This window comes from Globicephala melas, chromosome 2 (genome assembly GCF_963455315.2).
Source record: "Globicephala melas chromosome 2, mGloMel1.2, whole genome shotgun sequence".
In the NCBI taxonomy this organism is placed as follows: Eukaryota; Metazoa; Chordata; class Mammalia; order Artiodactyla; family Delphinidae; genus Globicephala; species Globicephala melas.
The window spans coordinates 145,973,447-146,000,933 of record NC_083315.2 but is presented as its reverse complement, the minus strand read 5'-3'; the positions used below and the strand labels follow the sequence as shown (position 1 = coordinate 146,000,933).

The following is a 27,487-nucleotide window of genomic DNA, read 5'->3' as shown; positions in this document are numbered from 1 at the left end:
GGCCAAGATTGTTGCACAAGTCCATTCCAGTTACCATTGCCCAAGCAAGGGAGTTCCAGGAGTCTGGCAAGAGTATCACCTGGGTTCCAAAGGTAATCCTCCAAGCCTCTACTGAGGAAGAGCAGCCTTAACTCCCCTGCTACTCCGGGTCAATGACTCCATCCATAATGGTGACTCCTGCTCTCACAAGCTAGTCTTTGGACATATGATGACTGAGGGGCCTTGATGGCCACTGTACCTTGCAGTTCCATGGCATTCATGCTGTATCCTTGGCAAAAGTGCATTCTCTGTGGACCAAGACCTACCTACAGCCCTGGAGAATACACAGTTGCTGGGAGGACAAGCAGAAAAACCACCAGTGGATCATTAAGAGTCATGGTAAGTAGGGCCACCCAACTTCTACTCCTTGCTTCCCGGTCCCATATATTCCTCATAATGGATATACAGTACCATGTAGCAGTCTTTGATTGAACATACACACTGTACCCTGAAGGATGGCACTCTATCCTTCCAGGATATTGTTTCTGAGCTGATGTTTCGGCCGTGCCTTCAGTAGCTCATTGCAGTGCAGTGTGCGGGTGGTTGCCAGTGAATATTTGATGTGGTGCAAACAATGGATTCCATTGGGATGGGCCCATTCCTTTACCTCATTCACTGAAGGCTGAGGTCTCTGTTCACATCCTAAGCCACGTGGGATTCCATGGTTAAAGATCACACATTTCATAAGCAAGCCCCCAATACTGATGCTGGCTGTGGCTCTGCAGGCACAAAAGGCTACTTATCACATCTAGAATTGCTATCTATTCTTGCGAGGACCAAATGCTGGCCCTTCCAGATTGGAAGGGGCCCACGGTAGTTGACTTCCCACCAATTAACTGCTAGGTCTTCTTGAGAAATAATGACTTCTCAGGACTTCAGCAATGATCTTTGTTGTGGCAAGTTGGACATTTAGAGACGGTAGTACCTGGACTGACTTTCTTGGCAAGTGGGAGTCTATGCTATTGAGCTCACTGTAGCCACTACGTCTGCCACCATGGCCACTCTGTTCATGTGCCCATTGTGCCAGTTCCATGGTGGTTAATGGTGAAGATTGTCTGATGTTGATTGGCTGAGTCATTTTGTCTGCCTGGTTGCTCAGGGCCTTTTCCAGGATGGATGCTTCTTGATAGGCATGAAGCTGTGCTACAAAAATCCAATCAAAAATGTGCAGAAGGGCTTCCCTGGTGGCACAGTGGTTGAGCGTCCGCCTGCCGATGCAGGGGACACGGGTTCGTGCCCCGGTCCGGGAAGATCCCACATGCCGCGGAGCGGCTGGGCCCGTGAGCCATGGCCGCTGAGCCTGCGCGTCCGGAGCCTGTGCTCCGCAACGGGAGAGGCCACAACAGTGAGAGGCCCGCGTACAGCAAAAAAAAAAAAAAAAAAAAAAAAAGTGCAGAAGACCTACATGGACATTTCTCCAAAGAAGACATACAGATGGCCAAGAAGCGTATGAAAAGATGCTCAACATCGCTAATTATTAGAGAAATGCAAATCAAAATCAAAATGACGTATCGCCTCACAACTGTCAGAATGGCCATCATTAAAAAGTCTACAAATGATAAATGCTGGAGAGGATGTGGGGGAAAGGGAACGCTTGTATACTGTTGGTGGGCATGTAAATTGGTGCAGTCACCATGGAAAGCAGTATGGAGATTCCTTAAAAAGCTAAAAATAGAACTACCATAAGATTCAGCAATTCCACTCCTGGGTATATATCCGGATAAAATGAAAACACTAATTCAAAAATATACACACACCCCAATGTTCATAGCAGCACTATTTACAATAGCCAAGACATGGAAACAACCCACATGCCCATCTACAGACGATTGATTTAAGAAGATATGGTATGTGGGACTTCCCTGGTGGTCCAGGGGTTAAGACTCTGCTCTGCCAGCACAGGGATCACGGGTTCGACCCCTGTTAGGGTAACTAAGATCCCACATGCTGTGTGGCGTGGCCAAAAGATTTTTTAAAAAAACCTGTGGTATGTGTATACCCTGGAATAGTACTCAGCCATAAAAAATGAAATATTGCCATTTGCTGCAACATGGATGGACCTAGATAGTATTATACTAAGTGAAGTAAGTCAGGCAGAAAAAAGACAAACATTATATGATATCACTTACATGTGGAGTCTAAAAAATAATACAAATGAATCTATATGCCAAACAGAAACAGACTCACAGACATAGAAAACAAACGTATGGTTACCAAAGGGGGAAGGGAGGGAGTGGAGGGATAAATTAGGAGTATGGGATTAACAGATACAAACTACTATACACAAAATAGATAAGCAAAAGGGATTTACTATATAGTACAGGGAACTCTATTCAATATCTTCTAAGAACCTATAATGGAAAATAATCTGCACCATATAGTGATAGATAGATAGATACACATAGAGATATATAGAGAGATATATCTGAATCATTTTGCTATAAACTGAAACTAACATAATATTGTAAATCAACTATACTTAAAAAAGAAAATCTTCACACTTCCTGATTGCAGCTATATGAGCAGCCACAGAGCTCTACCCTAGAACACCTTTTTCTCTGACACTCTAGTCCTTTTTATTTCAGGCCCTGACCAGCTCACAAGGCTCTTAGCCACCTGAAATAGTCTAATTGGAGACCTTCCACATAAGGTAGACGACCAAGGTACTAGCCATAAAACTGCCCAAGAATATTAGTTTTTGTTATTTCTCTCTTTTTAGAGTCATCTCTGAAGAGGAATATTATGCAGTCATCTTCCATGTTTGGTTTGAACCCACATACCAAGCCCACCCAACCATGCACCAAAGTCAGGCATTTTATTCCTCATTTAGCTGACTGAACAAAACCCCCATGTGGGCATATATGGAAGCTGAGTGAAGTGACTGGTGAAACCATGGTGAGTGATATGATGACTTCAAATACCTGCTCATACAACGTACACGTCTTCTCCTCTTGTATGAGCTTGGTATTGGATGTTCTATTTTGAGTTTTCTGTGAATTGCTGCCAGATCCATCTGATTTTATGGATTGCCAGGCCCAGAGAAACCTAGCTGATACACAATGATTCAGGACACATGCTCATATGGGGCCACATGGACTAAAAGCTCACTTTGCTCAGGTTCCCCCAATGCACAGAGAGCTGTTTCTCCATAGTCTGATGGCATGGCCTTGTTACAAAACCCTACAGCCTATGTTGTGATTCTCCTTTGGGGCCTGCCACAGATTCCACACCACATCTTCACCCCTACCACCAGTTTCCCACAGGGTCAAAGACATCAGCCGTGCCAGACTTTATGGCCCAAATTATGGCTTCTGCTTACACAGGCTAGCAAGAAAGCAAGGCCCTTTCTTGCCTTGTGTTCCCACTCAAAGATGGCCACCTTCATTATCATCCAGCATCATATTCATGGGTGTGAAATGTTTGCTTCAGTAATGCAAAGAAGTATATATATCAGCCAGCACCTTCCTTGTGGTAAGGAAGGCACCATGAAGCAATTTGCCTTTACTCTCGGGGTATGTCTGAATATTACCTATACCACTGTAAACCTAAATACTCCAGTAATGTGAATTGTCCCTGAATCTTTGTAAGATTTATCTCCTAACCTTGCAATGTATATCTCCTTATAAGCCCTCTAATGAACTAACCAACTCACGTTCGCCTGGTCCCATCAGCATGATGCTCTTGATATAATGAATCAGTACGATGTCCTCTGTATGTTCTGAGGGTCTAAATCTGTTCAGATAATATGCCAGATGTAGAAAGGTGGACATGGCCCTGGAGGCAAATATACAAATATGGTTATCCATGCCACATGAATGCTACCTTCTTTTGATGCTTTTTTCTGCTCCAAATAGAAATTAAGTAGTTAACCAAATCAATGGCTGCATGCTATGCACCTGAGGCCATTTTAATATCCTCTAGCAATGATAGTATATCTGACATAGAAGCCACAATAAGACATTATACTTGGGAGAGTTAGTTGTCTATAATCACTCATTAGGATCGATAAGTTTCCTGTAAAGGCTGGATTGGTGATTTCAATGGTGATGTGAAACGTATAACCACTACTGCCTCTTTTAGTCTTTAATGGTGACGCTTGTGTCTACCTTCCCACGGTGAACAAATTCTAGTTGTTTCTTCTGAATTCTAGTTGTTTCTCTATCCCTATCATATTGTCTCCCAAGGAAATGGTTGTAGGTTTCTTGGGGAAAGGACTGGGAGAATCACTACATAATCTATTTGTCATGATGTTGATATGTCCTTCCTCCTAGGAGCACAGCGATCTCTTTAGTCAACAGATTCTGTATTTGAAAATTAGCTTTGCCACATGAACTGAGCAGGCATCACTATTTTTTTTTTTTTTTTTTTGGTGCGACCATTCTCAGTCTCCTGCTCCTCCCACTTTGCCTTCTTCTGATTATAGATGTTAAGCAGCACTCTCTGGCTACTCATCTGTTTGTCTTAGAATGACATTGTCTGTTAGCACCTCAGAAGTCCTTAGGTGAAAGGTAAATCACTTCAGCAGCCCCTCCAATATTGGCAATTTTGATGCTAATTCTGGTCCTGTAGTTTCAGGCTCTTAAGTGCAGCCCCTGACCTCTGTTACTTGGGAGAACTCATTATCCTCAGAGCTCTTAACAAACACTGGTCTGTGACAATGTATCATCAGACTGTTCTACAGATGAGGGACTCAACTGAACTCCTTAAAGATGATGTTGCCCCTTGCACCAGTACATTTTAAATAATTTGTATTGATGTATAATTGACATATAATATTCTATTAGTTTTAGGTGTACATCACTAATCATTAGGGATATTAAACACTTGTCAGAATGGCTATCATCAAAAAGACAACAAATAACAAGTGTTGGCAAGATGTGGAAAAAAGGGAACCTTCGTGCACTGTTAGTGGGAATGTAAATTGGTGCAGCCACTATGGAAAAGAGTATGGAAGTTCTTCAAAAAATGAAAAATAGAACTACCGTACAATCCAGCAGTTCCCTTCCTGGTTACTTATCCTGAGAAAATGAAAATACTAATTTGAAAAGATAAATGTACCCCAATGTTCATTGCAGCATTATTTACAATAGCCAAGATAGGGGGGCAACCTAAGAGTCCATCCATAGTTGAATAGATAAAGAAGATGTGATATATATATATATGTATTTATATATATGTATTTTTATATATGTGGTATGCATTATATATATATATATATATACACACAATACATCTATAGAGTAAAACATTACTTAGCCATAAAAAAGAATGAAATCTTGTCATTTGTGGCAACATGAATGGGCTTAAAGGGTATTATGCTTAGTGAAACAAGTCACCCAAAGAATGACAAATACTATATGATTTCACTTGTATGTGAAATCTAAAAATCAAGACAGGGCTTCCCTAGTGGTGCAGTGGTTAAGAATCCGCCTGTCAATGCAGGGGACATGGATTTGATCCCTGGTCTGGGAAGATCCCACATGCCGTGGAGCAACTAAGCCTGGGTACCACAACTACTGAACCTGTGCTCTAGAGCCTGCAAGCCACAACTACTGAGCCCGCGCACCACAGCTATTGGAGCTTGTGTGCCTAGAGCCCATGCTCTGCAACAAAGAGAAGCCATCACAATAAGAAGCCCACGCACTGCAACGAAGAGTAACCCCTGCTCGCCGCAACTAGAGAAAGCCCACGCACAGCAACGAAGACCCAATGCAGCCAAAAATAAAAACAATAAATAAATTTATAAAAAAATAAAAATAAATAAAAATCAAGACAAATGAACAAACATAACAAAATAGAAACATAGTCATAGATACAGAGAACAGATACAGAGAACAGATGGTTGCCAGAGGGGAGGCAGGGGAGGAGAGATTGAGAGGTAGAAACTTCCAGTTACAGAACTAATGAGTCATGGCTATGACACGTACTCTGTGGAGTATATAGTCAATAATCATGTAATGTCTTTGCATGGTGACAGATGGTAAGTAGACTTATCATGGTGATCATTTTGAAACGTATAGAAATATGGAATCACTATGCTATATACCAGGAACTAATATAGCGTTTTTGGTCAATTATACCTTGAAACAAACAAACAAACAAACTCACAGAACACGAGATCAGATTTGTGCTTACCGCAGGCAGGGTTGTGGGGAGGGATGAAGGTAGTCACAAAGTACAAACTTCCAGTTTTACAATAAGTAAATCCAGGATTGTAGTGTACCACAGGATAAATATAATTAACACTGCTGTGTCTTATATATGAAAGTCGTTAAGAGAGTAAATCCCGAGGTCTCATCACAAGGAAAATATAATTTTTTCTAATTGCTTAATATTGTATCTTTACGAGACAGATGTTTACTAAACTTATTGTGGTAATCATTTCATGATGTAAGTTACATCATTATGCTGTACACTTATACAGAGCTGTTTTTCAATTACATCTCAATAAAATTGGAAGAAGACATTGTAATTAAAAAATATAAAATAAAAATTGTATAGATAAAACTTTTAAAAAATTAAAAATGAAGTGAAGGAGGCTCACCTGCTTATATTAAAGCATCAGCCTGAGGGGCAGGCATCTAATTTAACACATACATCCGGGAGCCTGCTGGAATACTCTCCAGCGACAGAGACTGGTGGGTGCCATCTTTGCACTCTCCCTTTGCCATGCTCCAGAGCACCCGTTTCTCCTGGAAGGGACCTTTTCCATGCGTCTGCTGCCCAGATCTTTGCCGCTGCTGCCAAAGGCGTGCATCTTAACTGCCTGGCTCTGGAGGCCAGGGGAGTTTGCGTTCCTGTCCCGTGGGACTGTAATAACTGATGTCACCTAGAAAGGCGCTCATACCCCTCTGTCTGGCACCTAGATATTTGTGGCTGCTGCCAGGAGACACCTCTACATTGCCTGGCTCTGGAGGACAGTGGGGCCTATGATCTTGGGTCCCACAGGATTGTAGCCAAGAGAGAAAGAGTTCTTAAACAGCTACCGCCCCCAGGACACAGCAAAAGGCAACAGACCCAAATGCTTGGTCTTTCTGTGAAGGAAGCCTATTAGCTAACCATCATGACTGCGATCTGAGGGGCAGGCCTCTAACTAAACATTCATCTAAGGGCTGACTCTAATCCTTTTCAGAGACCTTGGAGGGCGGGCACTGTCTTAAAGCTGTCCCTCTGCTACACTCCAGTGCACCAGTGTCTCCTGGAGGGGAGTTTTACTCCACCACACTGCTGGTGACTTAGTTTTTTATGTCTGGTGGCCTGGTTTTTGCAGCTGCCACCCATGGGACACCCCTTGTTCACCTGGCTCTGGGGGAGAGTGAGGGGGTGGGGTGGCTTGTATTCCCATCTCTCCCCTGCTTAGAAATCCCCTAGAAGTTTCCAGCTCCCCTTTAACATCTAGCTTCTCCACCCATCAGTCCATTCTAATACCAACTACTTACTCATTTATGCTTCTTTTCAAATTTGCCTTATTTTCTCATTGTCACTCTAGACTCCAATCCTTCCTCTTGGGTTTCTAAATTTTCCCTGGGCATCCACTCTGGGGCTCCACAAAAAGTGATACTTTTTTGTTTGAGGGATACCCAACATATGTAGACAGTAAAGGGCTTTGCACCTAGGGAGGACATAAAGGACAAGCCATAAGAACTCAAATTCTTCCAGAAACCTTCAAACAACTGGCAAAGGAAGTTGATATCAGGTCGGTGATGATACAGTGTCGGGGAAAAGGCTCTTGAATCCATGAAATGGTAAATTCCTTTAAGGAACCAGTAAAAGTACCTATATAATAGTCCCTAAGAAGATCTTAATAGAGGAGGAATAAAATTTTGCACTAGACTTTCTTAAAATTAATTAATTAGTTAATTAATTTTTGGCTGCATTGGGTCTTTGTTGCTGTGCGTTGCTTTACTTGCAGTGACATGGGCTATTCTTTCGTTGTGGTGGCAGCCTTGTCATTGTGGTGGCTTCTCTTGTTGCGGAGCACAGGCTCTAGGTGTGCGGGCTTAGTAGTTGTGGCTCACGGGCTCTATAGTGCAGGCTCAGTAGTTGTGGCGTGCGGGCTTAGTTGCTCCCCGGCATGTGGGATCTTCCCGGACCAGGGATCGAATTTGTGTCCCTTGCATTGGCTGGAGGATTCTTAACAGCTACGCCACCAGGGAAGCCCCTGAACTAGACTTTTGCAAGATATGGTTTGGCTCAATTAACGTGAATGTTTCCTCCTGTGTCACAGCCAACTGCCTAGTTCTTCTTAATGGTAAATTTCCAATTTCCATAGTAATTGTTATGTTCGACTTTTAAATGATCATTTATGTTTTATCACCCAAACATCAATTTATCTAGCTGTTCAATTGATTTACTGTAATAGACTATAACTTGAAATTCTCATGTAATCATTTTTATTTTCTTTGACACGTTTTTATTTTCTGCCTCATCCCTAACATTAATTTGTTTCCCTTAATCTATTAATTGATTCTTTGTACTAACCAGCTTTTGGTTTTATTGATCCATTCTTCTGGTTTTGTTTGTTTTCCATTTCTTTTATCTTAGCTTTTCTTTTGACTAATTCTCTCTTTATACTTTCTCTTGGTTCTTCTTTTTCTTTTTTTGTAAGTCGGATATATATTTTCTGTCATCTTAAATAATAGATTTCATATGAAAATTTTTTCCTTTTTATTACTTGCCACATAACTTATAATTTCTATTTTGATACCCTTTTTGATTTGGGGGGTTATGCAAAGTAGTATTACTAATAGTGTTATAGATCTTAAAAGTTCTCAACACAAGGAAAAAATATTGTAACTATATGAGGTGATGAATGTTAATTTATTGTGGTTATCATTTCACAATATATATGTATATCCAGTTATGTTGTTCACATTAATCTTATATAATGTTATGTGTCAATTTATCTCAATAAAACTGAAAAAAAATTAAATTAAAAAAAGTGTTACATGATGTTGAAGTGGCACTTTAGTAAGCAGATTTACTTTTGAGGTGTCAAGTTCTATTTTTATTGGATGTGCATTGTGTTTTGTTGTATAGGAAACTTTATAGTACAATGATATTTGACTTTTTTTTTAACCGGAGCAACAGATGTCACTCAAGCACTTAAAACACACATACAGATAGGCCATTTTTTAAAATATTTATTTATTTATTTTTGGCTGTGTTGGGTCTTCGCTTCTGTGCGAGGGCTTTCTCCAGTTGCGGCGAGTGGGGTCCACTCTTCATCGCGGTGCACGGGCCTCTCACTGTCACGGCCTCTCCCGTTGTGGAGCACAGGCTCCAGACGCGCAGGCTCAGTAGTTGTGACTCACGGGCTTAGTTGCTCCGCGGCATGTGGGATCTTCCCAGACCAGGGCTCGAACCCGTGTCCCCTGCATTGGCAGGCAGATTCTCCACCACTGCGCCACCAGGGAAGCCCACAGATAGGCCATTTTTTTTAATGGTTTCCTTTCCAAAAAATTTATCTTTAGATTAAAATACACTTTACTTGCCCTGGATTCAAAGATTTGTCTTTACATTTCTAAATATGTTTTTCTGCAAAGGTTTGTAAACATAAATTTCAATAGATAAAATCCTGTTTCACCATTGACTTATATCATAAAAGCACACATTCACCTCCTCAGAAAGGAAGCCCTGGTTAGCTTAATTGACAGTATTCAGAAAGCTTTCAATGGGCTTTATAGTCCCATGGCAATTGGAAAGTTAGAATTTTCCTGATTTTCTCTACTTCATGAAACTTGTTTTTAATCAACGTAGTAAGTGTACTTCAAGACAATGCAATTAACTTTGAATTTTTTTGCTTTCACTAATCTGTACAGAAGAGATCTCTAGCACTTTTGTATAGAAGAGTTACCTTTGATTCTCTGCAAAGTGTTATGCAGCAGATTTTTGTTTGGTTTAGGAATCAGTAATGGGGGATTCTTCACTGTATAGCATGGTATGGGAAACTCTTGCCACCTTTCCAGTTGCCATTTCATTTGTTTTTCCAAAAAGTATGAATTATGGTTTAGGACTATGAAAAAAGCCATGGAGGACAGAAATGTATTAGACACAGTCCCATTCATCTCGTAGCCTATACTCTATAAAAAGTAATGACAACTACATGAATAATTCTAAAACTGGATTGTTAATGATCACTATCAGGAGAAATGTGCAATAAAGGCAAAACAGTGAATTTCCTAATTGAATAATGTCAAGGACTAATTTTAAGTGGTTTGAAATTGGACTGAATTGGAAACTGAGTAGCCAACTCTCTAGTTCTAGCTATAGAAATTAGTTAGAATGGAGGGAAAGACTCCTTACCCCCTCCAAAAGGAGATCTTTGTGGAATGTTGACTTTGAGGTGTTAGAAAACCATTTAGGCTACTAGAAATGTAGCAGAAGTCATGCACACTGTGATAAAATTTGAAGCTAAGGTGAAAGTTCAGTTTACCCAGCAAAGAGGATACAGCAATAGTTCTCATAGTGTAGTCCCTGGACCACCACCACCAGCAGCAGCATCTGGAAGCTTGTTAGAAAACCCAGTTTTTCAGGTCCCATTCCAGATCTACTGAATCAGAAACCTTGGGGATGGAACACAGCAATCTGTGTTTTGATAAAGTCTCCAGGGGATCCTGTGCACACTACAGTTTGAGAGTCACTGGGACAAATAAAAAAAATGGAAGAGAGCTAAAGACCCCAGTTGAAGGTTTATAAGGCTGCAGAAGACAAAAGGAAGTCTCAAAGTTGGAGAGGATCCATGGGAGCCAAACATTCATGGAAGCCATGCGAGGAGAGAATTTCAAGAAGGAGATAGTCAGTATTGTCAAATGTTACAGGAAGTTTAGTTCAAGTTGGGGCATTTGTACTAGTTCACAAATAGTACAGATGTGAACTGTTGTGCAAGCTTCTTAACCTTTCTGAGCCTCAATTTGTGCACCTGTAAAATGAGTCTGGAATCATGCTCTTCCAAAATTTTAAGATTTTTAGTGAATTAAATTATATACTAGATGTCAATTATGAAACCAGATGATTCATGAAGTAATCTTTCTGTACCATAGTTATTAAATTTGGCCATAGTTCTAAAACCTAACTTTGGTATTAAAGCTCTCAAGATTGGTGATTTTTTTTTTTTTTTTTTGCGGTACGCGGGCCTCTCACTGTTGTGGCCTCTCCCGTTGCGGAGCACAGGCTCCGGACGCGCAGGCTCAGCGGCCATGGCTCACGGGCCCAGCCGCTCCACGGCATGTGGGATCTTCCCAGACCAGGGCACGAACCCGCATCCACTGCATCGGCAGGCGGACTCTCAACCATTGTGCCACCAGGGAAGCCCCTTGGATTGGTGATTTTGATAACGACACTCCCATATACTTGCATGAGTTAAGTGATGGCAGAGCAGATACTGGAGGATTATGTAACTTGGCTAGATATCAAGAACATACTAGTGCTGAGGGACTGGCATGGACGGTGGAGATGCCTTGTTTTCTGGATGTAAATTTTTATAAACTGCCACGTGGAAGCGTGACAGTTAAGATGGCTGGGTTAACTATTTTTCTGTTTATTAACACTAGAAACACACAGTTGAGATTTGAGTCATATTTATGGGAAAGCAACAGAAGCCATACTGATGAGTTATTTTGTGTTTTTTGTGAGAATTGTAAAATGATGACAAATATCACTTTGATTTAACAGATAGATGTACTAAGGTATACAGTAGTGATGCTTAAAGTGAGAATATATATTATTTGTTAGGTGCTTAAATTTTTCACTGCCCCAAATTTTGTTTCATGAAAATCTTCCAGCATACTTGTAATTCTTACTATTTATTTGCTCCTTCAAGATCATTTCAAGGTTCTTAATAAGTGCTTATTTGGATGATGGAATGAATGGGAGACTGAAGACCTATATTCTCTTAAATTGAATATATGCTTTATCTGATAAGGATAACAGATTATTAGCTATGGCATTACCTAGAATACATGTATATGATTTAATCCATTATTGACTATTAGCTGAGTGCCAGCCTTTATTGGAGTCAGATCCATAAGGTGACATTTTATGTAGTGAAAAGGTAAGTAAAGGTCTGGACTTTTAGAACAGTTCCCTCGGCATTTAAGATATGAGGAAAAGTTGGAGAAGTAATACACTTGACTAACCTGGATGCTGTATGAGTTCTGAAGTATCAAAAGAAGTGACTAAGGCGAGAGGCAATGCCATATACAAATTCTTGCACACTTCACAATACATTCTCTAATAAATCCTATGGCCCTATATGTTTCTGTCTCTGCACAGAGATAAGTTAAACAAACAAACATACAACAAAAAATGTAAGCCAAACAATTCAAAATAAAATACAAAGGAATCACAGCACTGAAGGAGACTATTCATAAACCTTACCAACCCTGTTCACAAGACCATCTCTGCAATCCTAAATTCTCCTGTATTCTACAACTGCTCCAGACTCTTTCCCATGAATCCAAATAATTTCCTCCCAGCAACTATGTAGTGTGACTTAACCTCTCAGGCTAAGTCTTCCCACCTTTCTTACTGCTCCAGTCCCCAGGTTTGCAAGGTGTCTCTTTTTTGGAGAGATTGGGGTTGGGGAAGATTGGAAGAAATAGGGGTAAGAGAGGGGATTAGCAGTCTTACTTTAATAAACCTTACGCTGATCACTTTATAATCTTCCTGGTTCAGTTCAGGTGATGCTCTGGGGGAGGGTGTTGATACATTTGCTCAGCCCCAAAACTCAAAACAAAACCCCAAAGTTCAAATTCAAACCCTGAACTATTCTTTCCACTCTCCTTTTTTTCATCTTTCTTATATACTGTTTGGACAACAATGACTTTGTACACCAAAACCGACAATACAGTGTGATAGAGCTCTGTGATACATTTTAGTCAAAGACTAGTGGAGCTCTGAAGAGGAAATAATTTACATTGCCTGTGGAGTAAGGGAGGCTTCAAGAACCTGGTGTCCCTAAAGCTGCATCTGGAAGATGTGGAAGTTCATGCAATACTCACGGAGTTAATATCTCCTCCAGGATGGAGCATGGAGTGAATGAAGAACAGTTGCCGTAAAGGCAGGCCAAAGTAATATTACAAACGCCCTTCAATTACTTGCTAAGAAAATTGGAGTGACTACTGTAGGCAGAAAAAAAAAAAAGAGAATCTCATCATTATTTATGTCTCTTAGATAACTGTCAGCAGTGTGGGAGATAGACTTGAGTTCATAATTAAGGTTTTGTTTTTGTTTTTTAAGTTTTTTGGCCGCACCCATGGCATGTGGGATCTCAGTTCCTCCCCACCAGGGATCGAACTGTCGCCCTCTGCATTGGAAGTGCAGAGTCTTAACCACTGGTCTGCCGGGGAAGTCCCCCTATAATTAAGTTTTTTGTTTGTTTGTGTTGCTCTTTTAGACCCGGTGGGCCTAGATATGAGTGTTAACTAGATCAGCCTAAAGGCAGGAAGGAGATCAGGAATTTCTTTTCTACAGACACTTAGGGGCGAATTTAATAGATAGAAAGGTGATAAGGGATTAAACCAGAAATATTTCAGTGGCAACAGAGAGGCAGGGATAGATGGAAAGATTTCAGGGATAGCATGAGTCTTATGTCACCTGCTCTCTATACTATTATGTGATCTCAAACACTTGACAGTTGAGGCTTCCTCTGACTCACCCTGGCAAATGGCACACGTGGGGGGCTGTTTGCCAAGCTACCTGTGGTTCATTTGCTGCCCATTAGATTGCCAGCCTCTTTATGGCAGGGATCATCTTTTCACCTCTGTGTTCCTCGAGGTTCCTAATGACCTACAGAAAGGTGTGCTGAATGGTTGGTGACTGAGTGGAAACTAGACATTCATAAATGACTGAAGATTACAGGCTATCTGGCAGTAAAAGCACTAGCATTAAAGGTTCACTGATACCAAGACATTACATCAATTACCATTCAACCTAAACTCTCATAGCACTTTCCCCCCCTATTTTTATTAAGATGGTGAACTACCTGATCTCAGGGAGGCAGCAGTGAGGGGTGGTGTGAAGCAAGATCTTAATTCCCTGCCCAGGAACTGAACCTGGGTAGCCTGGATGAAAACCAGGAATCCTGGCCACCACGCCCCTGGTTCTTACCCCCAGTGAAAAATGCATTTCTCATGGAGACAAAACCTGTAAAAATAGGTACAAGTTTATTATTAGAGACACAGCACAAAAACAAGTGGGAGCGCACAGAGAAAGTTTGGTTAGTTAAGATAGAAGCAAGGCAGAGATGCACACCTGGAGAGAAAGGGTGTGGGCAGCCTCCCTAATGAGGAGGAGCCCAGGAAAGAGGCAGTTAAGTCATTTATACAGGGAGGTTCTTCCAGGTCTTTGTTTACCTTTGGCCAATTATCTGATTTCTTTTTTCACACCTGACCTGCCCTAGGACCCTCCCCAACATAAGTGGGCAACTTTTTTCCGAGATGGATTACAGCCCAGAGGCCTATGGGATGGCCTTAGCATCACAATATTATGGGATAGTGTCCCCTCCTTTTTAACCCCCAAGGAGCCTTTCTGCACATGTGCAATGTCTCCCTTGCCCCAAGGATGGGAAATGTATGACTTCTTGATCGTTTAACAGGGTTTAGCCTCTCTCTGTCCCTGCCATAAAAGTGTCCAATGTCCAGTTATCTACTCTATTCCTGTTGTTGTTTCTTATATTGAAGTGCAGATCTCGAAATATAGACAGGAGTCTGGTCATAAATATGTAGTCTGGAGCCCGTTTGTCTTTTGCCTCAGGAATTGCAAACAGGGGGCTGGTAATGAATGTCCGGCCTGGAGCTCATCTTCTTACCCCAGGAGGTGTGAACAGGAGGCCAGTTGTAAATGCCTAGCCTGGAGCCCATCTATCTCCTGCCTCATCCTTATCCCACACGTAACTATAGAGGCTAGAGTACTGGCTTCAAAGTAACTTTTTCAAACCTGATTTTATTGAGCTGATTTTATGTGCCAGGGAGTGTTCTAAGAAGAGACCCACAACACAGGAGGTACAGGTTTCTATATCCTTTGACGGTTACTACACACACACACACACGACTTAAGTCCCTAAGTCCCGATTGCAAACCAGCTTGCCGGACCAAATCTCTGACGCTCGAATTTCCGGGGGGAAGCGTGAGTATGTTACTACGGATCGATTGCTTTTGCCTGGCGGAGACCTATCTGGAAGGGCCCTGCACTGGGAAGGCAAAGGAAAGGAGGTCAGTCAAGGACCGTACTCCTCGGGAGGGACCCAGAGCCACTGAGATTAGGGAAGCCAAGCTGGCCTGTTTGGCTGGGCATCCAAGCGGGTCGGAGAGTTCAGTCATGTTCGCCCACGCGGTGACGCGCGCCCTGCGCAAGAATAAGACCCTTCGCTACGGAGTTCCCACGTTGGTGAGCGCCGTGAGAAAAAAGTGGGGGAGGGATTCCGGAAGGGGTGGGACCACAAGTCTGGCTGGAAGGAGAGTTCTGTGAAAGTGTAGCGCGTGCGACCGGGAGCCGCAGTCTGGGCTAGGAAGGGGCTGGCGTTTAGGCGGTCCTAGTCTCCTAGTCTCTCCCCGCGCTGGTAGTGGGATCTCGAGTCCCCCTTTTACCTCTTTGGTAGTTACCTGGATGTGCTTCTGGAGTGATGTGAGAACCAGATGTTAACCCAAGTCTGGGTGATTACTAACCTTCCATCCTACCCCGCTCCGCGCCCGCCCGCCCCCAGCTACAGCTTGACGACACTCTGCAGCATTGGAACTAGTTGTATTTACTTAATTTAACTGTATAATTTCGGGCATCTTCAGGTGTCAGCTTATTAGTTTGTGAACTGGCTTAATTCTTCCAGGGTTGTGATGAGTTAAATAAATCCTTGTGAATTGAACGAAGCACGTTGTAGCAGCCCTCAAAACATGGTCGCTGAATTATAGTTGATATTTTTAAAGCACGTTGAAAGTAGTTTTGGTGTCTATTTCTTTGCATCTATTCCTACGCGGAGTTCCCAGAAGGTTGCGTTCGTCTTGAAATTTAGATTGTTGTTGGCTTAACACACCACCAACCCGAGTGGGAATCCAGCGAGACCACTCCGTTTCTTTTCAGTTTGACCTTGGCAAGTTACTTTGCTTCAGCAAGCCTTGATGTCATAGTAAATCAAACAATTTAAATAAAAAGCATGTGGACAAAGTCCACTTTCTTTTAAATAGTTTATTACTTTGGTATGGATTTGGTACAGCTGAAGTTACTAGCTTTTGCATTTAAGCAGGACTAAAGGAAGGAAGTGACCTTAGAAAAGTAATGGGTTTTTTTACTCATCTTTGATGAATGCGGATTTCTTGCTCATCTTCGGAAACTCCTTTTTATCTTTCTAAAAGTTTAAAGAAAGCTATAAGACAATGTAGCTGGTGGGGAATGTGTAAAAACTATCCTCCCTGTAGATTCCCCTGCCACAAAATAGAGATCCATTCAAAAATACTGTGATTGTAGTCACTACCTTGAGGTCACCTGCATGTCCCACTGGAAGACAGTTTGATTTTGTTTCTTATCTTTCAAAATCATCAAAGCTAAGCTCTTAAAACCAGTAGTATTAAAGTACCTTCTAAGGTTTCCCTCATTTGTTTTATTTCATGGAGTGGAGACTACCACAGTAGACTTCTTCCCAAGTGTATTTCTCTATACTGATCTGTGTGTCTATATTGGACCTGTACTATACTGGACCTAGGTCTGTGCTGTTTCAAAATATGGGTCCTAGACATATAACTACTTTTGTAGAGGAAAATGTTGAATTCAGTACTCTAAAACCCAACACTACTAGAAAGACCTCAAAAGATACATCGTCTTCATCATGTATCAGTCAAATATTCCGTAATTACTATAGTATACTACTATACTTCAAGTTGAAATTATTTCCTCTCTTAGATAAATGTTAATGCTTGCTTCATAAGAATCTTTATTCAGCAACATACAGAAGAGGACTTAGAGTACCAGGTATAGGCCAATAATACTGTCCTTCCCTGCTCTCCCAAACCACTTGAAAAAGAGAATATATTTGTTGTTTCAGTTTCCACACTGTGCATTTAGTCGGCAGAATTTACCTTTCTAATCTGACCAGTGACTACTGGTTTCTACATTCTAAAAAATGAGCCCATTTAATGTTTTCTGTTCAGTTGTTTTTAGTTTATTCAGTGTTATGCAGCTATCACCACAGTCTAATTTTAGAACATTTTCATCACCCTAAGAGAAACACCATACTCACTAGTAGCCACTTCCTGTTGTCCCCTACCCTTCTCCCGTCCTAGTTAACCACTAATCTACTTCTGTCTATAGATTTCATAGAATAATACAACTTATGGTCTTTTGTGACTGACTTTGTTCACTTAGCATAATGTTTTCAAGGTTCACTCATGTAACATGTATCAAAACCTCATTCCTTTTAATGGCTAAATAATATTCCATCAGTTGGAATTTTTTTTTCATTGATGAACATTTAGGTTGTTTTCATTTCTTGGCTATTATGAATGATGCTGCTATGAACATTCATGTACGGATTTTTGTATGGATGTGTTTTCATTTCTGTTGAGTAAATACCTAGTAGTAGAAATGCTGGGTCATATGGTAACTCCATGTTTAACATTTTGAGGAACTGCCAAGCTATTTCCCAAAAACTACGTCATTTTACGTTCCCACCAGCAATATATGAGGCTTCTGATTTTTCCATTCTTGCCAACAGTTTTCATTGTCCACTTTTTTTTTTAAATTAAACCCTTACTAGTGGGTGTGAAGTGGTATCTCACTGTGGTTTTGATTTGCATTTCCCTAATGACTAATGATGCAGGACATTCGTTCATACAGTGGATTATTGTTTATCTGTATATCTTCTTTGGGGAAATGTCTATTCAAGTCCTTTGCCCATTTTTAAATGGGGCTGTTTTTGTTTTTATTGGGCAGAGGTTTTCTTAAACACCTGGAAGCAGTAAGTTTCCCAGTGTTTGTCAAGGGGCTCTGTGTGCTTGATTGGGTATGCCTTCAGTACCCAGGCAGGTTACACTTCGCCTTAAGCTGTTACTTCTTGCTTGCTCAGAGCCTCAAGGTTAGCCACAGGTGAGTGTTTAGGGCCTTCTCAGATCTCTCCTGAGCTTACGCGCTGCTCTGGGCACGTGGACAGTTCTGCTCATGTGCATGTCCTTCCAGAGTGTCAGAAATATGTTTGAGCTTTTCAGAGTCCACTATGGACACCTTATGCCTCATATTTTCCTTTGAGTTTTTTGGTTAGACTATTCCTTGCCCTGTTTTCTACCACCTCAGGCAGTATGATGTTAAACAATGGCCTCTGAAGTTTTTCAGCAAACACTTCCAGGGAGAAGTCTGTTTGCACTAGTTGAACTCCAAGTCAGGAAAACTAAAGACAGCCTTGCGAGTGGGTCTTCCAGGGAACCACCAGACTGGTCAAATAATGAAAATGCTCAGGGAATAAGACTTCAAGGAGCTCCACCCCATTATGCTCCTTCCAGCGGTTACTGCTTTATATCATGATTTTAGACTGCTGGTTTTCATGTTTACCAAGGAGTGTGGGTCGAGTCGTGGGAACAGGTAGGCTAAAAATGCCACCAAGCTTTCTGCTTTAACCGAGATTCAGTCATTCTCCTTACATAAATGTTCCCAACATCACTGCAGGCCTTTTTTAATTTCCAAAGTTCTGAAAAAATAGATTTGACAACTTTTGCCAGTGTTTTCATTGCGTTAATGGAGAAGGTTTTGGAGATTCTTACTCTGCCATTTCACTGATGTCACTTTTTTTGTTTTTGGGGGGGCTCTGGTGAGATTTTTCTAAATTTTCATTTGTTTATTGCTCTTTGAGGCACTTTTATGATGGTTCCTTTAAAATCTTTGCTAATGTCACTTGATAGTCTTTCCTAATTCAAGTTGCTGTTTCCTGATTCTTGTAACAAGTGAATGTTTATTTTATCTTGGACATTCTGTATAGTATGTTAGGAAACTTTATATTCTCTTTAGGTCTTCTACTTTAGCAGCGGTCACCATGCTTGCATTAAGCTTGTGGATAGAAGTTAATGTAGGTAGAGTAGATCACTGTGCCCTGGGGGTACTCCAAGTTCAGAGGGTTGGGGTGTACAGGAGGGACCAATACAGGAGACTGAGAAGGGTTCTCAGTGAGGTAAAAGGAAAACCAGGTTTAAGGGAAGAGAAGGAAAATGTGATCAACGGTGTCCAATGTTGCTCATGAAATAAGATGAGAACAGAGAGCTAAACGTTGCATTTAGTAACATGATGTCAGTGATGGTTGGAATGGATCTGAGAGAAAGTGGAAAGAGCAGCAAGCACAGACGACTTGTTTGAGAAATTTTACTGCAGGTGAGAACAAAGAAACGGGCTAAGAACATGGGGAAGTAAGGTCTAGAGAAATCTGGTAATAAGATGGGAGAAATGATAGCATTTTTTATGATGAATCATGCAGTGTGGTGAGCAAGATTTTTGATGAATCACTGCCCTTCAGTATATAAGATGGTTGGGATCTAGTGCAGAAATGAAGATATTTAGCTAGGAGTGTAGATACCATGGTAATGAGTGGTCGGTAGTACAGTGCCATGTTGACACTAACTATGTAGCGTTAGTACAGACTTCATAGATTAAGTGCACAGTTCTCCATAAAACTCCCCTCATCAGACACCAGCTGAAAGCTGTGCGATATTAGGCCACCTGTGCTTCTGATCAACTGGTTACAAATTCAGTGGTTCCTAATAGCCCCTCAGGTTCAATAATTCAGTAGAATGACTCACAGAACTCAGGAAAGCACTATACTTAGGATTATTGTTTTATCATAAAGGTTATGAATTAGGAACAGTTGAAAGAAGAGACCCTTAGGGCAAGGTCTGGGGAATGTCCCAAAGGCAGAGTTTCCTTGTTTTCTCCCTGTGGAATCAGGGTATGCCACCATCCCAGCACATTGATGTGTTCACCAACCAGGAAGCTCATCCAGAGTTTTTTATTGGGATTCTATTATTGGGATTTTCATCATCTATGGTTGATTGGATCATTGGCTGTGTGACTGAACTCAATCTCCTGCCTCACTTTCCTCCTTGGAGGTCAGGAGGTCAGGTGGCTATCACATGGCTCAAGGTCCCAACCCTCTAGTCACATGGTTGACCATCCCCGCATGACCAGCCTCTATCCTGTGACTATCTAGGGACCCACAGTGAGTCATCTCATTAGCATAAACTCAGCTGTGGTCCCAATAACAAAGATGCTCCTGTCACTCAGGAAATTCCAAGTGAGTAGCTCCCTCCCAAGAACCCAGGACCAAGACCAGACAAATTCTTTATTATGTAACACGTGGGTATTGCGATGGCAGTTGTGCAGAAAAGAGATGATGGGGGCCTAGACTAGAATATTAGAAGAAGATATAGTCCGAAATTGTCAGATTTAAGAAATATTTTGACAGAACGCAGTGATGGATTAGATGTGAGATAGGAATTAGAGGAGCTAAAGATGACTCCAGAGAAGCTGGCTTGAGTAATTGGATGAAAGTATTTGACCTTAATTGGGATGTGGAAGATTGATTAGCAGCAGGTTGGGGCAGAAAGAGTGTTGGGGTAAAAAATCAAGAATTTTTTCATGTTAATTTATATATACCTGTTAAACTTTCAAGTGGAGATGTGAAGTAAGAGGGCAGGTCTTCACTTCAGTGGGATGTTTCCCACTGAGAATGTACATTTGGAAGTTGTTAGGTTATAGAAGCTATTTAAATCCATGGAACTGGATGGCATCACCTAGGGACTGTTTTGGTTGTGAATAGGTAAAAAAGGTGTGAAGACTGAGCCTTTTGAGATACTCCAACAATTTGAGATGGGAAGGTGAGGAAGAATGAATAAAGGGAGGCTGAGAGGAGTTAGGAAAATCACAGGTGTGTCTTTTTGTTACCAACTGGGGTTCTTGGCCTTCCTTAATCAACAGATATTGATAAGAGGCCAGACAAGAAATTCAGGCAAGACTTTATTAGCAGGGGGGAGCGAAAACAGGTAACAGGTTCCCTCGCTCGCTTGAACCCCTAGGGTGGGGGCCAGCTGATTCCTTATATGGGGAGAGCGTAGGGATGTGTCCATGGGTGGGGCTAAAGGGGTGGCTTAGGTGGTCTGCCCACCCCTGTGTGGTGTTGAGTGTAGGGGGCATGTGCAGTACCCTGCTTTTACTCCTGACACCGTGTTTTTGAGCCTGTTATACACCCAACAGTTTGTACTTCCCACGCCCTCACCCCTATTGCCCCTCGCCTCTCCCCACTGGTTACCACTAGTTTGTTTTCTATATTTGTGAGTCTGCTTCTTTTTTTTGTTTTATTCACTAGTTCATTGTATTTTGTAGAATCCACATATACGTGCTATCATAAAGTATTTGTCTTTCTCTGTCCGATTTATTTCACTTAACATAAGGCCTTCCAAGTCCATCCATGTTGCTGCAAATGGCAAAATTTCATTCTTTTTTTATGGCTAAGTAAGATTACATTATACGTATATATACATGTATATATACATATATATATATACACACACACACACACCCCACATCTTTTTTTTTATGGAGTACAATTGCTTTACAATGGTGTGTTAGATTCTGCTTTATAACAAAGTGAATCAGTTATACATATACACATGTTCCCATATCTCTTCCCTCTTGCGTCTCCCTCCTTCCGACCCTACCTGTCCCACCCCTCCAGGTGGTCACAAAGCACCAAGCCGATCTCCCTGTGCTATGCGCCTGCTTCCCACTAGCTATCTATTTTATGTTTGGTAGTGTACATATGTCCATGCCTCTCTCTCGCTTTGTCACAGCTTACTCTTCCCCCTCCCCATATCCTCAAGTCCATTCTCTAGTAGGTCTGTGTCTTTATTCCTGTCTTACCCCTACGTTCTTCATGACATTTTTTCCCTTAAATTCCATATATATGTGTTAGCGTACGGTATTTGTCTTTCTCTTTCTGACTTACTTCACTCTGTATGACAGACTCTAGGTCTATCCACCTCATTACAAATAGCTCAATTTCGTTTCTTTTTATGGCTGAGTAATATTCCATTGTATATGCGTGCCACATCTTCTTTATCCATTCATCCGATGATGGACACTTAGGTTGTTTCCATCTCCGGGCTATTGTAAATAGAGCTGCAATGAACATTTTAGTACATGACTCTTTTTGAATTATGGTTTTCTCAGGGTATATGCCCAGTAGTGGGATTGCTGGGTCATATGGTAGTTCTATTTGCAGTTTTTTTTTTCTTTTTTTTTAATAGGAGGCATTTTGTTGCTTGTATTGACCTTGCAGTCTCTTTTTTAGATGTTGGGGGTAGGAGTTTAGTAATTTATTTATTTATTTTTGCTGTGTTGGGTCTTCGTTTCCGTGCGAGGGCTTTCTCCAGTTGTGGCAAGCGGGGGCGACTCTTCATCGCGGTGCATGGGCCTCTCACTATCGCGGCCTCTCTTGTTGCGGAGCACAGGCTCCAGACACGCAGGCTCAGTAGTTGTGGCTCACGGGCCTAGTTGCTCCGCGGCATGTGGGATCCTCCCACACCAGGGCTTGAACCCGTGTCCCCTGCATTAGCAGGCAGATTCTCAACCACTGCACCACCAGGGAAGCCCTATTTGTAGTTTTTTAAGGAACCTCCATAGTGTTCTCCACAGTGGCTGTATCAATTTACATTCCCACCAACAGTGCAAGAGGGTTCCCTTTTCTCCACATCCTGTCCAGCATTTATTGTTTCTAGATTTTTATGATGGCCATTCTGACTGGTGTGAGATGATATTTCATTGTAGTTTTGATTTGCATTTCTCTAATGATTAGTGATGTTGAGCATTCTTTCATGTGTTTGTTGGCAGTCTGTATATCTTCTTTGGAGAAATGTCTATTTAGGTCTTCTGCCCATTTTTGGATTGGGTTGTTTGTTTTTTTGTTATTGAGCTGCATGAGCTGCTTATAAATTTTGGAGATTAATCCTTTGTCAGTTGCTTCATTTGCAAATATTCTCTCCCATTCTGAGGGTTGTCTTTTGGTCTTGTTTATGGTTTCCTTTGCTGTGCAAAAGCTTTGAAGTTTCATTAGGTCCCATTTGTTTATTTTTGTTTTTATTTCCATTTCTCTAGGAGGTGGGTCAAAAAGGATCTTGCCGTGATTTATGTCATAGAGTATCCTGCCTATGTTTTCCTCTAAGAGTTTGATAAGTTTCTGGCTTTACATTTAGGTCTTTAATCCATTTTGAGCTTATTTTTGTGTATGGTGTTAGGGAGTGATCTAATCTCATACTTTTCCATGTACCTGTCCAGTTTTCCCAGCACCACTTATTTGAATAGGCTGTCCTTTCTCCACTGTACATTCCTGCCTCCTTTATCAAAGGTAAGGTGACCATATGTGTGTGGGTTTATCTCTGGGCTTTCTATCCTGTTCCATTGATCTATCTTTCTCTTTTTCTGCCAGTACCATACTGTCTTGATTACTGTAGCTTTGTAGTATAGTCTGAAGTCAGGGAGCCTGATTCCTCCAGCTCCATTTTTTGTTCTCAAGATTGCTTTGGCTATTCGGGGTCTTTTGTGTTTCCATACAAATTGTGAAATTTCTTGTTCTATTTCGGTGAAAAATGCCAGTGGTAGTTTGATAGGGATTGCATTGAATCTGTAGATTGCTTTGGGTAGTAGAGTCATTTTCACAATGTTGATTCTTCCAATCCAAGAACATGGTATATCTCTCCATCTGTTTGTATCATCTTTAATTTCTTTCATCAGTGTCTTATAATTTTCTGCATACAGGTCTTTTGTCTCCTTAGGTAAGTTTATTCCTAGATATTTTATTCTTTTTGTTCCAATGGTAAATGGGAGTGTTTTCTTGATTTCACTTTCAGATTTTTCATCATTAGTGTATAGAAATGCCAGAGATTTCTGTGCATTAATTTCGTATCCTGCTACTTTACCAAATTCATTGATTAGCTCTAGTAGTTTTCTGGTAGCATCTTTAGGATTCTCTATGTATAGTATTATGTCATCTGCAAACAGTGACAGCTTTACTTCTTCTTTTCCAATTTGGATTCCTTTTATTTCCTTCTCTTCTCTGATTGCTGTGGCTAAAACTTCCAAAACTATGTTGAATAAGAGTGGTGAGAGTGGGCAACTTTGTCTTGTTCCTGATCTTAGTGGAAATGCTTTCAGTTTTTCACCATTGAGGACAATGTTAGCTGTGGGTTTGTCATATATGGCCTTTATTATGTTGAGGAAAGTTCTCTCTATGCCTACTTTCTGCAGGGTTTTTATCATAAATGGGTGTTGAATTTTGTCGAAAGCTTTCTCTGCATTTATTGAGATGATCATATGGTTTTTCTCCTTCAATTTGTTAATATGGTTTATCACGTTGATTGATTTGCATACATTGAAGAATCTTTGCATTCCTGGAATAAACCCTACTTGATCATGGTGTATGATCCTTTTAATGTGCTGTTGGATTCTGTTTGCTAGTATTTTGTTGAGGGTTTTTGCATCTATGTTCATCAGTGATATTGGCCTGTAGTTTTCTTTCTTTGTGACATCCTTGCCTGGTTTTGGTATCAGGGTGATGGTGCCCTCGTAGAATGATTTTGGGAGTGTTCCTCCCTCTGCTATATTTTGGAAGAGTTTGAGAAGGATAGGTGTTAGCTCTTCTCTAAATGTTTGATAGAATTCGCCTGTGAAGCCTTCTGGTCCTGGGCTTTTGTTTGTTGGAAGATTTTTAATCACAGTTTCAATTTCAGTGCTTGTGATTGGTCTGTTCATATTTTCTATTTCTTCCTGATTCAGTCTTGGCAGGTTGTGCATTTCTAAGAATTTGTCCATTTCTTCCAGATTGTCCATTTTATTGGCATAGAGTTGCTTGTAGTAGTCTCTCATGATCTTTTGTATGTCTGCAGTGTCAGTGGTTACTTCTCCTTTTTCATTTCTAATTCTATTGATTTGAGTCTTCTCCCTTTTTTTCTTGATGAGTCTGGCTAATGGTTTATCAATTTTGTTTATCTTCTCAAAGAACCAGCTTTTAGTTTTATTGATCTTTGCTATCGTTTCCTTCATTTCTTTTTCATTTATTTCTGATCGGATTTCTTTCCTTCTGATAACTTTGGGGTTTTTTTGTTCTTCTTTCTCTGATTACTTTAGGTGCAAAGTTAGGTTGTTTATTCGTGATGTTTTCTGTTTCTTAAGGTAGGATTGTATTGCTATAAACTTCCCTATTAGAACTGCTTTTGCTGCATCCCATAGATTTGGGTCATCGTGTCTCCATTGTCATTTGTTTCTAGGTATTTTTCCATTTCCTCTTTGATTTCTTCAGTGATCACTTCATTATTAAGTAGTGTATTGTTTAGCCTCCATGTGTTTTTTTTTTTACTTTTTTTCCCTGTAATTCATTTCTAATCTCATAGTATTGTGATCAGAAAAGATGCTTGATATAATTTCAATTTCTTAAATTTTCCGAGTCTTGATTTGTGACCCAAGATGTGATGTATCCTGGAGAATGTTCCATGTGCACTTGAGAAGAAAGTGTAATCTGCTGTTTTTGGATGGAATGTCCTATATCAATTAAATCTATCTGGTCTATTGTGTCATTTAAAGCTTCTGTTTCCTTATTTATTTTTATTTTGGATGATCTGTCCATTGGTGTAAGTGAGGTGTTAATATCCCCCACTATTATTTTACTGTCAATTTTCTCTTTTATAGCTGTTAGCTGTTGCCTTATGTATTGAGGTGCTCGTATGTTGGGTGCATATATATTTATAATTGTTATATCTTCTTCTTGGATTGATCCCTTGATCATTATGTAGTGTCCTTCCTTGTCTGTTGTAACATTCTTTATTTCAAAGTCTATTTTATCTGATGAGTATTGCTATTGCAGCTTTCTTTTGATTTCCACTAGCATTGAATATCTTTTTCCATCCCCTCACTTTCAGTCTGAATGTGTCCCTACGTCTGAAGTGCGTGTCTTTTAGACAGCATATATGTGTTTTTGTATCCATTCAGCAAGCCTGTGTCTTTTGGTTGGAGCATTTAATCCATTCACATTTAAGGTAATTATCAATATGTATGTTCCTATGACCATTTTCTTAATTGTTTTGGGTTTGTTTTTGTAGGTCCTTTTCTTCTCTTGTGTTTCCCACCTCAAGAAGTTCCTTGAGCATTTGTTGTAGAGCTGGTTTTGTGGTGCTGATTTCTCTTAGGTTTTGCTTATCTGTAAAGCTTTTGATTTCTCCATCGAATCTGAATGAGATCCTTGCCAGGTAGAGTAATCTTGGTTGTAGGTTCTTCCCTTTCATCACTTTAAGTATATCATGCCACTCCCTTCTGGCTTGTAGAGTTTCTGCTGAGAAATCAGCTGTTAACCTATGGAAGTCCCCTTGTATGTTGTCATTTTTCCCTTGTTGCTTTCAATAATTTTTCTTTGTCTTTAGTTTTTGCCAATTTGATTACTTGTGTCTTGGCGTGTTTCTCCTTGGGTTTATCCTGTATGGGAACTCTCTGCCCTTCCTGGACTTGGTGGCTATTTTCTTTCCCATGTTAGGGAAGTTTTCGACTATAATCTCTTCAGATATTTTCTCGGGTCCTTTCTCTCTCTCTTCTCCTTCCGGGACCCCTATAATGCGAATGTTGTTGTGTTTAATGTTGTCCCACAGGTCTCTTAGGCTGTCTTCATTTCTTTTCATCCTTTTTTCCTTATTCTGTTCCACAGCAGTGAATTCCACCATTCTGTCTTCTAGGTCACTTATCCGGTTCTTCGGCCTCAGTTATTCTGCTATTGATTCCTTCTAGTGTAGTTTTCATTTCAGTTATTGTATTGTTCATCTCTGTTTGTTCTTTAATTCTTCTGGATCTTTGTTAAACATTTCTTGCATCTTCTCGATCTTTGCCTCCATTCTTTTTCCAAGGTCATGGATCATCTTCACTATCATTATTCTGAATTCTTTTTCTGGAAGGTTGCCTATCTCCACTTCCTTTAGTTGTTTTTCTGGGGTTTTATCATGTCCCTTCCTCTGGTAGATAGCCCTCTGACTTTTCATCTTGTGTATCTTTCTGTGAATATGGTTTTTGTTCCACAGGCTGCAGGATTGTAGTTTTGTTTGCTTCTGCTGAACATTATTGCTACGATTTATGTCGTAGAGTGTTCTGCCTATGTTTTCCTCTAGGAGTTTTAGAGTCTCCAGTCTTACATTTAGGTATTTAATCCATTTTGAGTTTATTTTTGTATATGGTGTTAGAGAATGTTCTAATTTCATTCTTTTACATGTAGCTGTCCAGTTTTCCCAGCACCACTTATTGAAGATACTGTCTTTTCTCCACTGCATATTCTTGCCTTCTTGGTCATAGATTAATTGACCATAAGTGCATGGGCTTTCTCTCTTGTTCCATTGATATACATGTCTGTTTTTGTGCCAGTACCATAGTGTTCTGATTACTGTAGCTTTGTAGTACA

General features: G+C 40.7%; 1 protein-coding gene across 1 annotated transcript in view; it reads left to right on the top strand.

Moving 5' to 3' along the window:
• The first annotated feature begins 15,171 nt into the window (after positions 1-15,171).
• The window catches only part of SYNJ2BP (synaptojanin 2 binding protein), an 88,260-nt gene continuing 75,944 nt past the window's right edge, over positions 15,172-27,487 (top strand). The window contains exon 1 of the transcript XR_011377263.1: positions 15,172-15,426. The gene's annotated coding sequence lies outside the window, so the exon portion shown is untranslated. The remainder of the gene's footprint in view (positions 15,427-27,487) is intronic.